The 13,740-nt window shown below is 45.0% G+C and overlaps 1 long non-coding RNA gene across 1 annotated transcript in view; it reads right to left on the bottom strand.

Annotated features, from left to right (window-relative positions):
* LOC135195641 (uncharacterized) overlaps positions 1-13,740 on the bottom strand; it is a 119,130-nt gene that overhangs the window by 102,258 nt on the left and 3,132 nt on the right. The window lies entirely within an intron of this gene.

Genomic DNA, 13,740 nt, shown 5'->3' with positions numbered 1-13,740 from the left:
ATTTTTCCTTCCACCGGTCTCCTGAGGGGAGGCTGGGCGGGCCATCAATCGTATATATCTGCCAGGTAAGTATGTACAAAACCTTATTGTATACTAACAATAACATTTTTGTACATGAACTTTCCTGTCAGATATATACTTAGCTGATTGACACCCTTGGTGGAGGGAAAGAGACAGCAATATAAATATGGAAAAAAGGGGAAAACAACACTAGTTGTAGGATGTAAATACAACCTTGGTTCTTACCTGTTTAGGCAGAAGACTTCGTAGTTACTGTCTATGAGTCTGCGTTGCCTTAAGAGCTTCAGCGAGGGCGTGACCTACAGCTGACAGACTCTTTGGGTCTATCAAAGGGATTTGGTTATCCGCTTACTTGATAGAATCCGAGCAGGATCTGTCAACGGGGATTCGCCCACTTATATGACAGAACCTAACACTATCATTGCAAGGAGCTCAAACATAAACCGATCACCTAACCAATCTAATCATTGTTAGACTACGAAATGAAAAACATGCCTACCCGTATGTTCTTTCAAACAACCAAAAACTTACAACCTAACAAGGGGAAAAAATATATACTACTAAGGATATGTCTCAGCTCCCTGCCCCAGCACCGAATCCGCCGATACGTACGGGCCTAACCCGAAGCACTTTTCATACGTAATTTTGACGTCTCTCAGATAGTGGTTTGCAAAGACTGAGTTGCAACGCCAGAATGTTGCCTTCATAATGTTACTCAGGGATATGTTTTTGTTAAAAGTCAATGACGTGGCAATAGCTCTTACCTCATGAGCTTTGACCCTAAGAACTTTGAATTGACTTTCATCACATATCGCATGCGCCTCTTTCACCAGGCTTCTGATAAAGAAAGAAAGCGCATTCTTCGAAAGAGTCCTCCTTGGATCTCTTACAGAGCACCAAAGATTGACCTCATTGCCCTTAAGTTTTTTCTTTCTCTGAAGATAGAATTTCAAACTTCTTACTGGGCAAAGAGACACCTCTGCTTCCTCGCCTACTAATGCAGACAAGCCTTGTACTGCAAAGCTCCTAGGCCAAGGATTTGAGGGGTTCTCGTTCTTGGCTAAGAACGAAGGAAGGAACGAACAGATAGCTGCATCTCCTCTGAATCCCACATTTCCTTCTAGTGCATGGAGTTCACTAACCATCTTTGCGGAAGCCAATGCCATGAGAAAAATTGTCTTCTTCGTGAGGTCTCTAAACGAGGCAGACTGAGGCGGTTCGAACTTATTAGACCTCAGGTAACGTAGCACTACATCCAGATTCCAACTCGGAACCCCTGGAGAAACCTTCTTGGATGTTTCAAACGATCTTATTAGATCATGAAGGTCCTTATCTTCTGAAATGTTTAAGTTTCTGTGCCTAAACACTGCAGATAGCATGCTACGATAGCCTTTAATGGTTGATACCGCCAATCCACTTTCTTCCCTAAGGAAAAGTAAGAAGTCTGCTATTTGGGTCACAGAGGTACTGGAAGAGGAAAAGTGATGGTTCCTACACCATCGCCGAAAGACGTCCCACTTCGATTGGTAGACTCTAAGGGTAGAAGGCCTTCTTGCTGCTGCGATAGCCGTTGCAACTCTTGCCGAAATAAAAGCCTCTCGTTCTGACCAAACTTTGACAGTCTGAAGCCAGTCAGATCTAGAGCGGGGAGGTTTTTGTGATACCTCTCGAAGTGGGGTTGTCTGAGCAGATCGATCCTCTGTGGTAATGTTCTCGGAAGATCTACTAACCATTCCAGTACCTCTGTGAACCATACTTGTGCGGGCCAGAACGGGGCTACCAGCGTCATCCTTGCTGCCTCCGATTCTGCAAATTTCTTTAGAGTTTCCCCCAGTATCTTGAATGGAGGAAAAGCATACGTGTCTAGACCCTTCCAATCTAGTAGGAACGCGTCTATCGACACTGCCCTCGGGTCCGATATCGGAGAGCAGTAGTTGGCTATCCTCGTATTCTTGGCTGTGGCGAAGAGGTCTATATGAGGCTTGCCCAAAGCTTCCACACGGTCCTGGCAAACATCTTCGTGAAGAGTCCCAACTCTTGCCCAAAGCAGGACTTGATCTTTCCTGCTTAGGAGGTCTGCTCTGACGTTCTTTTCCCCCTGTACGAACCTGGTAAGGAGACAAATCTTCCTTTGCTCTGCCCAAAGCAGAAGTTCTTTTGCTGTCTCGTACAGGGAGAAAGAGTGAGTCCCCCCTTGCTTCCTGATGTAAGCCAGGGCCGTGGTGTTGTCCGAGTTGATCTGAACTGTTGCAGCTAGGACGTGGGGCTCGAAAGCTTTCAAAGCTAGCCAAACCGCCATCAGCTCCTTCTTGTTGATGTGCCAGGTCACCTGTTCCTTGTTCCAGGTGCCTGACACTTCTCTTGAGCCGAGCGTCGCTCCCCAACCTGTTTCCGAGGCGTCGGAATACAACACTTGGTTGGGGTTCGGAATGTGAAGGGACATCCCTTCTGTAAACCTGAGAGGGTTGGCCCACCAAGAGAGGTCCTTCTTGATTTCCCTAGAGATCTCGAAGGAGAACTCTAGGTTTTGCGAACGACACCTCCAGTTTCGATGTAGAAAGAACTGGAGAGGTCTGAGGTGCAACCTTCCTAGAGAAAGGAATTGCTCCAACGAGGAGTGTGTCCCCAACAAACTCATCCACTCCCTCGCTGTGCATACTTCTTTCTCTAGGAAGGCTTTGACTTTCTCTGACCCTCGGGCTATCCGTTCTGGAGACGGAAAAGCCCGAAAATCCAGAGAAGCCATCCGAATCCCCAGATAGATACGATCTTGACTGGGGATCAACTGAGACTTTTGAAAGTTCACCAAAAGTCCCAGAGAACTTGCCATGAAAAGGGTCTTTTGTAGGTCCTCCAAACATCTTTCCTGAGACTTGGCTCTGATCAGCCAGTCGTCCAAGTAAAGGGACACTCTGACTCCCTCCAAATGTAGCCATCTTGCTACATTTTTCATTAGGCCTGTAAAGACCTGAGGGGCTGTTGAAAGGCCGAAGCACAAAGCCCTGAACTGGAATATCCTTCCTCCCATCATGAACCTGAGGTATTTCCTTGACGAAGGATGGATAGGCACATGGAAGTAAGCGTCCTGAAGATCTAGGGACACCATCCAGTCCCCTGGCCGAAGGGCCGCCAACACTGAGGATGTCGTCTCCATGGCGAACTTCCTCTTTTCTACAAAGAAATTCAGGGCGCTTACATCCAGAACCGGTCTCCATCCTCCTGAGGCTTTTGGAACTAGAAAAAGGCGGTTGTAAAAGCCCCGCTGAGCAAGGGTCGCTCACTAGCTCTATAGCCTCTTTCTCGAACATTTGTTCCACTGCTTGTGTTAAAGCAAGGCTCATGATGGGATCTCTGTACCTGGCCACCAACTCCCTCGGAGTCGTTGTCAACGGTGGTCTTTCCGTAAAAGGAATCAGATATCCTTTCCTTATTATAGAGAGGGACCAGTTGTCCGCTCCTCTCTTTGCCCAGGCTTCCAAGAATCTTAGAAGTCTGGCACCTACTGGTGTTTGGAGGACTACTTCCCTACTTCTTAGCTCAGACAGAGCGTGAGAAGGATCTACCTCTCTTGAAAGGTCTATTACCTCTCGAGGTAGAGGCTCTAGAAGGGGGGCCCCCTCGAAAGGGCTCCTGTCTAGCTGTAGTCTCCTTCTTAGTCTTCGTCTGGAAGGAGGTCTTAGGCTTCCGTGCCGACTGCGCGAGCATGTCCTGAGTCGCCTTCGCAGAGATAGATCCTGAGATGTCCTGGATTATCTTCTTCGGAAATAGCAGAGGCGAGAGCTGCGAATACAGGAGAGAGGCTCTTTGGGCATGCGAAACAGACTTAGTCAGAAAAGAGCAGAAGACTGATCTCTTCTTAAGGATCCCTGCTCCAAATAGGGAGGCTATTTCGCTCGATCCATCTCTAACTGCTTTGTCAATGCACGTTAGAACACTGTTTAGATCTTCTGGCGAAATAGCATCCGGGTTCTGAGTCTTCTTAGCCAAGACCCCCAAAGACCAGTCAAGGAAGTTGAAGACTTCCAAGACTCTAAACATTCCCTTCAGCAGGTGGTCAAGCTCGTTCATAGCCCAGGTAGTTTTAGCAGACAAAAGAGCCGAGCGTCGTGCTGCATCCACCAGAGAAGAGAAGTCCGCATCCGCCGATGAAGGAAGACCCAGACCTAGGGGTTCTCCAGACTCGTACCAAAATCCAAGTCTGCCCGTAAGCTTGGAAGGAGGGAAAGAAAACACAGTTTTCCCTTTCTCTTCCTTAGAAAGCAGCCAATCACCAACACCTCTCAAAGCCTTCTTCATTGAGATGGTTGGCTTCATCCTCACACAAGAGGAAACTTTCGTCTTCTTCGAAGTAGAGAATAAAGAGAGAGGAGACGGAGGAGCGACGGGAGTAAGGGAGTCTCCAAACTCTTGAAGAAGTAGATCTGTAAGGATCTTATAGGACGAAACTGACGAGTCCTTCACCAAATCCTCTTCTGAAGGTTCAACTTCATCCACTGAAGAACCCTCCGCTTCTTTACGAGGGCAGTTAGCCTTCTCTAAAGAAATGCGCCTGTCCAGAGAGTGTCTAGTAGCAGACTGGCGCCTATCAGGGGAAGCCAAAGTTTCTGGAGAGCTCCTCTCGAAAGAGTCCTTCCTACTCTCTGATGAGTGCGTGCTCTTTGCTCCTTAATCCTACTCCTAGAATTCCGGGCTTCCAAGGGGGAGCGCCTGCTAGGAGAGGAGAGCCTACTATGCTCAAGGCGCTTCTCAGGATCCATGCGCCTGTTCAAAGGAGAGCGGCTGCCAGGCGAGCTGCGCCTACCATGAGGCGAACGCCTACTAGGCTCTTGGCGCCTACTTACAGGAGAGCGAAGCCCTGGAGAAGGTCGCCTACTAGGAGACCGGCGTCTACCATGCTCCACAAACTTCGCTCCCGACTTGTGTGTCTCTTCAAAAGGTAGTCTCCCTGAAGATACATATCTTTCAGGCTCAACGCGCCTGTCCTGAACCGAGCGGCTAAAAGGAGAGCCGCGCCTATCAGGAGAAAAGCGCCTATCCTCCGCACCACGCTTGGGAGCGGGAGAGCGTCTACTTGGGGAGTAGCGCCTACTAGGCTCAAGGCGCCTAACATAAGGTGAGATCCTGTCTCTTGACGAATCCATCAACGAGTAGGCTCTCTTATCCGGAGAATGAAGGATCTTCGTAAAAGAGCGAGAGGACGAGGCTGTACGCCTGTCTTTAGACGAACGCCTACTCGGCGCTAGATCCCTTCCTACTGGAGAGATGTAGTCACCAGGAGAAAGCTTCTTGGGCGATTGACGCCTGGAAGACGACAAGCGCCTGCCGAGGGAAGAGCGCCTCCTTCCATCCGCTGAAAAAGGAGAGAGAACCGACTCTGACTGAGACGGTAACACAGGCGAAGGAATCCTAGACTTCTTGACAGGGAGAGAGACGTCTTTCCGACGTGTTCCTCCTGCCAAGGAGCCCGCCAGCGCCGAAATCTGCGCTTGCAGTCCAGCAAGAATTCGAGCTGGAGATCTTGTAAAATCCTCCACCGGAGAAGAGGCTCGAAGCCTACTATGAGGCGAGAACTCCTGCTCCCTCCTGGGTTTCTTGCTCTCTACTTCCGGCTCTTCTGGAAAAACTTCCGGGCTGGAAGGAAAGGAGCCAGGCGCCTTCCAGGCTCTCTTCAGCGGTCGTGAAGAATCCGAGGCGCTCCATCCTCTTCTAGGAGAAGGTGAGGAAGACGAAGAGAAGCATTGGCGTAATACCTCCTTCTTCGCGTGAACAAGGGCAGCCTGGGTACGAGCATCAGGATCTACCGAGGGGACGCCTGATCGGTGGGAGTTCTCCCTAACCTTCCTGCGGCTTTTGACTTTCCTCCTCCACTGGGACTGGGAGTCTGGAAGAGGTCTAGGCCTGGAAGCATTAAGGAGCCGATCAGACGCACCCTCCACTGCACTGGGGTCACTGCACAATTCACCTTCACTACTCTTACCTTGCAACGAAAGAATCTTCTTTTCCATGCTAAGGATCGTGGCTCTCATGGTTGCCACTTCCGTAGTCGTATCCTTAGGTTCGATGCAGGGCGCAGGAGCTGAAACTGGAGAAGGTTCTAATGCTACAACAGGATTTTCTTCTACCTCGCTAATACGAGACTTACTAGAACTCCTAGACGAAGCCTTTCTCACCCTGTCTTTCTCTAACTTCCTCAAGTAGGAAGAAAGAGCCTTCCATTCACCCTCATCCAACTTCTCACACTCATTACACGGGTTAACAAAAGCACATTCTTTCCCTCTACATTTAAAGCAAACTGTGTGAGGATCTACCGTAGCTTTCGGTAGTCTCACCTTGCATTCATCCATAGCGCACACTCTAAACATAGAAGATTTCTTAACCTCTAACTCAGACATCTCGAAATCAAAGAAAAATCCAAATCAATATCCAAAAACAATCCACAAATGCGTATGCCAAGCCAACAAGATCAGGTACTTCACCGAAAGTCAGTCCAAATAAATCCACGGCAACGAGAAAAGAATAAAGCTGTCAGGAGGTAACAACCACAGGTGTAGTCGTCACCGGCGACAGAAAAATTCTGGCTGGAAAGGGAGATTGGTTCTTACAGCCGCCACCCAGCGGCGGGTAAGGTAGATCACCTGACCTACCTGTCGCGTGTGCCGCGAGTTTTGAATTCTGTCGTGACGTCAGAGACGTATAGCTAAGTATATATCTGACAGGAAAGTTCATGTACAAAACTGTTAATTAGAAGAGGAGGCATGGTTGCAAGCAGTCACAAGCATCTACCACTAACAACCAAAACACTGACAGGATGCTGTGCCTTGCTCCACCACCAATGAAATTCCTCTATCAAGTAAAGTGCAATATTCCATAACCCACATGCCTCGCACACCGGTAGTAGTGAGTGAATAGGAATTTTCTGTGGCATACATAAAAGTGAAAAATATGAAAAAAAAAAATGGATAATTGTCTTGACCCTTTTCACTTCCTACATGATATTTCTTGTAATGTAGAGCACAACCAACTAATAGGGTATTATCAAACTTTCTTGTCTAAGAGGAGGATTGAGTTGTGTTGATGACAGGATAGTGTGGTTAGAAGGCTGAAGTGTTAGTAAAATAATCATCATCTCAAATTTTTTTTCTTTGCATCCAAAAATAGTGTTTTTTTATAGTATACATACCAGATCCTTTTATATGACACTGAAAACTGGAATTGGCAATTGAAACTTTGTAACAAGATGAGCTGGATACCTTCCATTAACCTGCCATCATCAAGCACTTTTTCCTTTGGTATCATGGATATGTGGGGTGATTAAGGTGCAAATATGATGTAGGCTCTAGATTGTATACTTAGTAAATTAATTTCTAACCAGAATTTATGCTCATGGTTATAATCATGAGCAGAGCAGCAATGGCTTTTGCACCTTCCTTTACTAATTGGCACAGGTATGCAAGACTGATAGGGCTCTGCAACAGTGAGCTTTATCTGAATTCTCGCTAAGCTTCAGAGAACCAAGTGGTGCCCTAAAGACAGAGTACCACAGCCGGAAGCCAGCTGTATCTGAGCGAATCAAAAGTAGCTTTACCACAAAGCACCTTCCACTCACTGTAGAAGATACTGAAAATGGTAGGAAAAATCTGAAAAAGGGAGCAAGAGCCAGTCATTCATTTATTCAAGCCCTAACCTTAGGCTACTCAATTACAGTGGTACCTCGAGATACGAAAGGCTCAACTTACGAAAAACTCGAGATACGAAAGCAGACACGAAAAATTTTACTGCTCTACATACGAAAAGTTTTCAAGATACGAAAGGTTTCTGAAAGTCCGAGATTCGCCCAATAACAATTTTTGAAACTCGCGCCATGCGCCGCCATCTTAGTTCTAGTAGACTTGCCACCATCCTCCTGCTCTCCCATTGGTTCCTGATGCTAGCCAACCCATGAGATCCTCTCCTATTGGACAGCATCCCTCCCATCATGCATCTTACTTGTTGGCGTGCCTTCGCTCGGCCACTTCGGACCCGAAGCTTTATCCTACGCATGCGGCATTCGTTTGGTCCAACGATTTCGTTTCGTATCGTAAATTCGTTAGTGATTTCGTTGTGCTACTTTATCGTGTTGTGAGAACCTAATTAGTATACGTACTACATACGTAACTTAATTACGTACAGTACATATTAGTCATGGGTCCCAAGAAAGTTGCTGAAGTTCACAGAAAGAAGAGAATGCTTTCTATGGAGATAAAAATGGAGATAATAAAAAAGTATGAAGCTGGCTTGCGGTTGAGTGTGATCGCTAAGGAATACGGCCGAAATCCGTCGACGATAGGCACCATCCTTAAGCAGAAGGAAGCCATCAAAGCAGCTACACCTTCCAAGGGCGTGACTATTTTATCCAACAAAAGGAGCAGCCATGTGCATAATGAAATGGAAAGGCTGCTTCTTGTATGGATCGAGGACAAAGAAATCGATGGCGATACGTTAACCGAGACGGCAATCTGCCAGAAGGCCAGCGCTATTTTCGGCGATTTGATTGCCCAAGCCGAAGACGACGGCGGAGAGGGGACATCAACGGCAACCCCAGAGTTCAAGGCTTCTCATGGGTGGTTCGAAAAATTCCGTAAACGGACTGGCATCCATTCGGTGGTGAAGAAATTGAAATTACGTAGAGTATAAAAAAGTAAAAAGAAATGTAAAAATCAAAAAAAGAAAATAAATTTTATTTTAAGTTTTTTGTAAAGTTAAGTGTTACAGTTTTGTTAATGTGTTTTGTAAAGTTTAGTTTGTTTTTCTGACATTTTTTTTATGTGTTTCGTAAAGTTAAGTGTACATATCTGCCGTTTGTCCTCCTCCTCCTCTGCCACCACTTTCGGAGATAGCCTCACTCGAAAGGTAAGCTTCCACATTTTACGTTACAGTAATAATATTTCTTGTACACTAATATACACTTTATTTACAGGTTTTACATTTTTATTATTAAGTTACGTATTGAATGGTCCAAATTGTTATAGTATTTCATTGTTTATAGGTCAATTTAGCTTTATTATGAAATTTACTGGGGTGTTTTTGGAGGGCTTGGAACAGATTAGCCAATTTACATGTAAAATGTGGTCCAAGATACGAAAAACTCATGATACGAAGGGCGCCTCGGAACGGATTAATTTCGTATCTCGAGGTACTACTGTACCTTAGGCGAAATGATGTTTATCTTAAATTAGCTTGGAGCCTACAAAACTTGTTGATCAACCACCATAAGTACTTGCATATAAAGAAGAATCAAGGGGCAAAACTAGGAACACTTGCTTTGGTGCTACTAGACACCTGCCCTCAATACTGGTGAATGAGACCTCTTCGTATTCTAATTCCCATGAAAGAAAGCAAAGGCAGAAAAAGTGGAGGGAAGGTTCCATGAAGAGGAGGAGGAGAGGATACACGTTTATATTTTCAACCTTACTCCATCCCTGAGGCTCACTCTCCTCAGCTACAGTATAACATGTGTTGGGGCAGGAAGTAGTGCCTGAATATGACAGATCACCTGGAATACCGAGCATAAACTTTCTCATTACTTCCGTGAAGCCTGCAATGTAGCACCGGCTGGAGGGGGCAAAAGAAGAACAAGCATCCCCGTTTCACCCAGGGAGCACTCAGTACTCAAAACTAGGTCAGCGCTGCCAGAGAACATGGGTTGATCGCCTGCACTCAGGAAAGTAAGTGTCTCACAAACCAGAAAAGACCTTACAGAGGGTATAGTGAACATCATCCTATGAAACTGCTGACACAAGCACAAGGGCATAAAGCAACCAAAACCTCCTTATATCCTTCGTACTTTCCACTGTTCACTTTTCTTCTCCAAATCCATGTTGGCAAAAAACACAGGCATCATACATACATACATATAATAAAAATGATGAAAAGAAGTTAACAAGTTTTAGTGTATGATTCAAATTCACAATGAAGGATACTCCTAAACAAAAGGTGGCAATTTGCATTCCTGTAGGAACTAACTTACTTCTCCTGTTAGCGAATTAATAAAAGAAAAATGCCCTTTTTATAAAATTGTTTTACAGTGGTACCTCAAGATACGAATGGCTCAACTTACGAAAAACTTGAGATACAAAAGCTAATACGAAAAATTTTACGGTTCTACATACGAAAATTGCTCAAGATACGAAAGATTGTTGCTCTAAAGTCCGAGATTAGCCCAGACCACCGATAACAATTTTGAAACTCACGCGCCGCCAACTGAGTAGACTCGCCACCATCCTCCTGCTCTCCCATTGGTTCCTGATGCCAGTCACCGCCATGAGATCCTTCTCTCCTATTGGTCAGCATCCCTCCCATCATGCATATACTACATAACGGCATGCTTTTTCGGCCACTGCACGGCATCATCTGTATCGTACACAAGCGTTATTCGTTCGTTCTAACAATTTCGTTTATTAACGTAAATTCGTTAGTGATTTCGTTGTAGTATACTTTATCATGCTGTGTGAGAACTTTACTCCATACGTATACGTATACATAACATAATTACGTACAGTATATGCGTAGTCATGAGTCCCAAGAAACTTGAAATTCACGGAAAGAAGAGGATGCTCTCTTTGGAAACGAAGATGGAGATTATCAAGAAGTATGAAGCTGCTATGCAATTAAGTGTGATCGCCAAGGAATACGACCGAAATCCGTCGACAATAGGCACCATCCTTAAGCAGAAGGATGCCATCAAAGCAGCTACACCTTCCAAGGGCAGCACTATTTTGTCCAGCAAGAGGACCCAATTGCACAACGAGATGGAAAGGCTTCTCCTTGTCTGGATAAAAGACAAAGAAATCGCTGGCGATACAATAATGGAGACGGCAATCTGCCACAAGGCCAGCGCTATTTTCGGCGATTTGATTGCCCAGGTGGAAGACGACAGAGAAGGGACATCAATGCCAACCCCAGACTTCAAGGCTTCGCATGGGTGGTTCAAGAAATTCCGTAAACGGACTGGCATCCATTCGGTGGTGCGGCATGGGGAGGCTGCCAGCTCGGACACGAAAGCGGCCGAAGCCTTTAAAAAGACGTTCGACAAGATGATGACCAAGGAAGGCTACAGTTCTCAGCAAGTCTTCAACTGTGATGAGACTGGCCTTTTTTGGAAAAAAAATGCCTCGTCGGACGTACATCACGCAGGAAGAGAAGAAGCTACCCGGGCATAAGCCTATGTAAGACAGGCTTACGCTCGCTCTTTGTTCGAATGCCAGTGGGGATTGCAAGGTGAAGCCCCTACTGGTCTATCATTCCGAGACTCCTCGAGCCTTCAAGGCCCACAAAGTGCTTAAGGAGAAGCTTCCAGTGATGTGGAGGGCTAATGCAAAAGCCTGGGTAACAAGGCTTTTGTTCACGGAGTGGGTAAATCTGTGTTTCGGCCCGACAGTGAAGAAACTCTTAGAAGAGAAGCGCCTCCCTCTGAAATGCCTGCTGGTGTTGGACAATGGCTCTGCTCACCCTCCTGGCCTCGAGGAAGATATCCTAGCGGAGTATTCCTTCATCAAGGTTCTTTATCTTCCGCCTAACACCACCCCTCTCCTCCAGCCCATGGACCAGCAAGTGATATTGAACTTTAAGAAGCAGTATACAAAATATCTTTTCAAGAGATGTTTCGACATCACCGATACCACAAACCTCACCTTGCGTGAATTTTGGAAGGAGCATTTCAAAGTTGTGATATGCATCTGACTCATTGACCAAGCTTGGCAGGAGGTTTCAAGGCGAACCTTGAATTCCTCGTGGAGGAAACTCTGGCCTGATGCCGTACCCACCCGAGACTTCGAGGGATTCGACGTGGGTGAAGCTGGTGCTGCAGGTTCAGAAACAGTTGACGATCATGAAACTGTTTTGTAACCAGATCTTGACGAGATCGTTGCACTCGGCAAGTCCATAGGGCTGGTTGTCAACAAGGACGACATCAACAACCTTCTCGAGGAGCACCAAGAGGAGCTTACGACGGATGACCTGAAGGAGTTGGAGGCTAGGCAACATAACGTCGTTCAAGAGGAGTTCTCTAGCAGCGGCGAGGAGGAGGAGGACGACCCTATGACAACGGCAGAAATTAAGGATGTTCTAGATGCTTTTCATAAAGTGCAATCATTTGTAGAAAAAGAGACACCCCGAAAAGGCTTACACAGGTTGTATGCTTGCGCAGTTCGATGGCGCTTGCCCGAGTCGTTTCAGGAACATTGTGAAAAGTAGGCAGAAGCAATCTTCCTTGGATAGTTATTTTTTAAAGAGGCCTTTAGTACTAGCAGGAGTAAGCAAAAAGGAAGAACCGAGTGATACTAAAAAACAGAAAGTTGAAAGTGATGATGAAGTTGAAATTTTGCACACACACACAAAAAAAAAAAAAAAAAAAAATTAATTTTAGTTTTTTGTAAAGTTAAGTGTTACAGTTTTGTTAGTGTGTTTCGTAAAGTTAAGTGTACGTACGTATCTGCCGTTTGTCCTCCTCCTCTATCGCCACTTTCGGAGATAGCCTCACTCGAAAGGTAAGCTTCCACATTTTACTACATACGTACAGTATTTTTTGTATACCATGTACACTAATACATTTTATTTACAGGTAATTAGCAGTACGTGTTAAGTTAGGTATTGAATGGTCCAAATTTTTGTAGTATTTCATTGTTTATAGGTCAATTTAGCTTTATTATGAAATTTACAGGGGTGTTTTTGGAGGGCTTGGAACGGATTAGCCATTTTACATGTAAAATGCGGTCCAAGATACGAAAAGCTCATGATACGAAGGCTGCCTCGGAACAGATTAATTCCATATCTCGAGGCACCACTGTATTTCTACTTACCAAGTAATTACATAGTTCAGAGTTTCACTCAGTCGGCAGATTAAATTTTTTAAAATGCAGCTTTGTTAGTTTGCGCAGGTGACTACTAGGCACCACCTACTTTCAGGGTAAGGAGGGAACAGCTTATCCATAAGAGGGGAGGATGGAGGGTTCTGATTCAGATTCATAATTAGTTTCATAATTAGTAAGTATAAATAAAACTTAATTTTACTATAAAAATGTCATTTTTATGTAGGTAACTTACCAAATAATTATACTGCTGAATCCCACATTGAAATGGAGGTGGGAAACATGGACTCATTCTATTCCCAAACATTTACGATGATAATGAGTTACAGTATAATAAACCGCAAGTATTGATACAATGCTTCTGTTCTTTACCTGGTAAGAAATCTACTGCTCATCTTAACCATTGTAGGGTGTGATAAAATAGCTTAATGCACCACTACATAAGTGGAAGCTTTGTAGCAAGGATAATACCACTGGCTACAAAGCATAAATATGTTACAAGGCCTAGGTTTGGCCTTGCCCAAAAAGACAACGTGGTAACGTCACGTCAATCTCACTGATCATATTGCACTTAACTTAGAAAGAACTACTGTAAGTGGCATCCCTGGTACTACATATTCTCAAAACCATTAAATCTGGGGCTAGACTAAACTCCAAGATACAAAAATAGAATCTTTATTTCCCCAAAAACTAACATAAAGAAAATGAAATTAGTTGAAAACCCAACTAAAAATAACGTAAAGTCATCTCAAATGATTACAACACTATACTCTGTTTTTTTTCATCTGTCCATCCGCCTGTGGTGTTTTTGTATGGTAACACTGCGTCCCGGGCTTTAGATAGTTACGCTATGTGTAATTTTTAGGTAAATAAA

Source organism: Macrobrachium nipponense, chromosome 16, assembly GCF_015104395.2.
Source record: "Macrobrachium nipponense isolate FS-2020 chromosome 16, ASM1510439v2, whole genome shotgun sequence".
In the NCBI taxonomy this organism is placed as follows: Eukaryota; Metazoa; Arthropoda; class Malacostraca; order Decapoda; family Palaemonidae; genus Macrobrachium; species Macrobrachium nipponense.
This window is presented reverse-complemented; position numbering and strand designations above follow the sequence as displayed.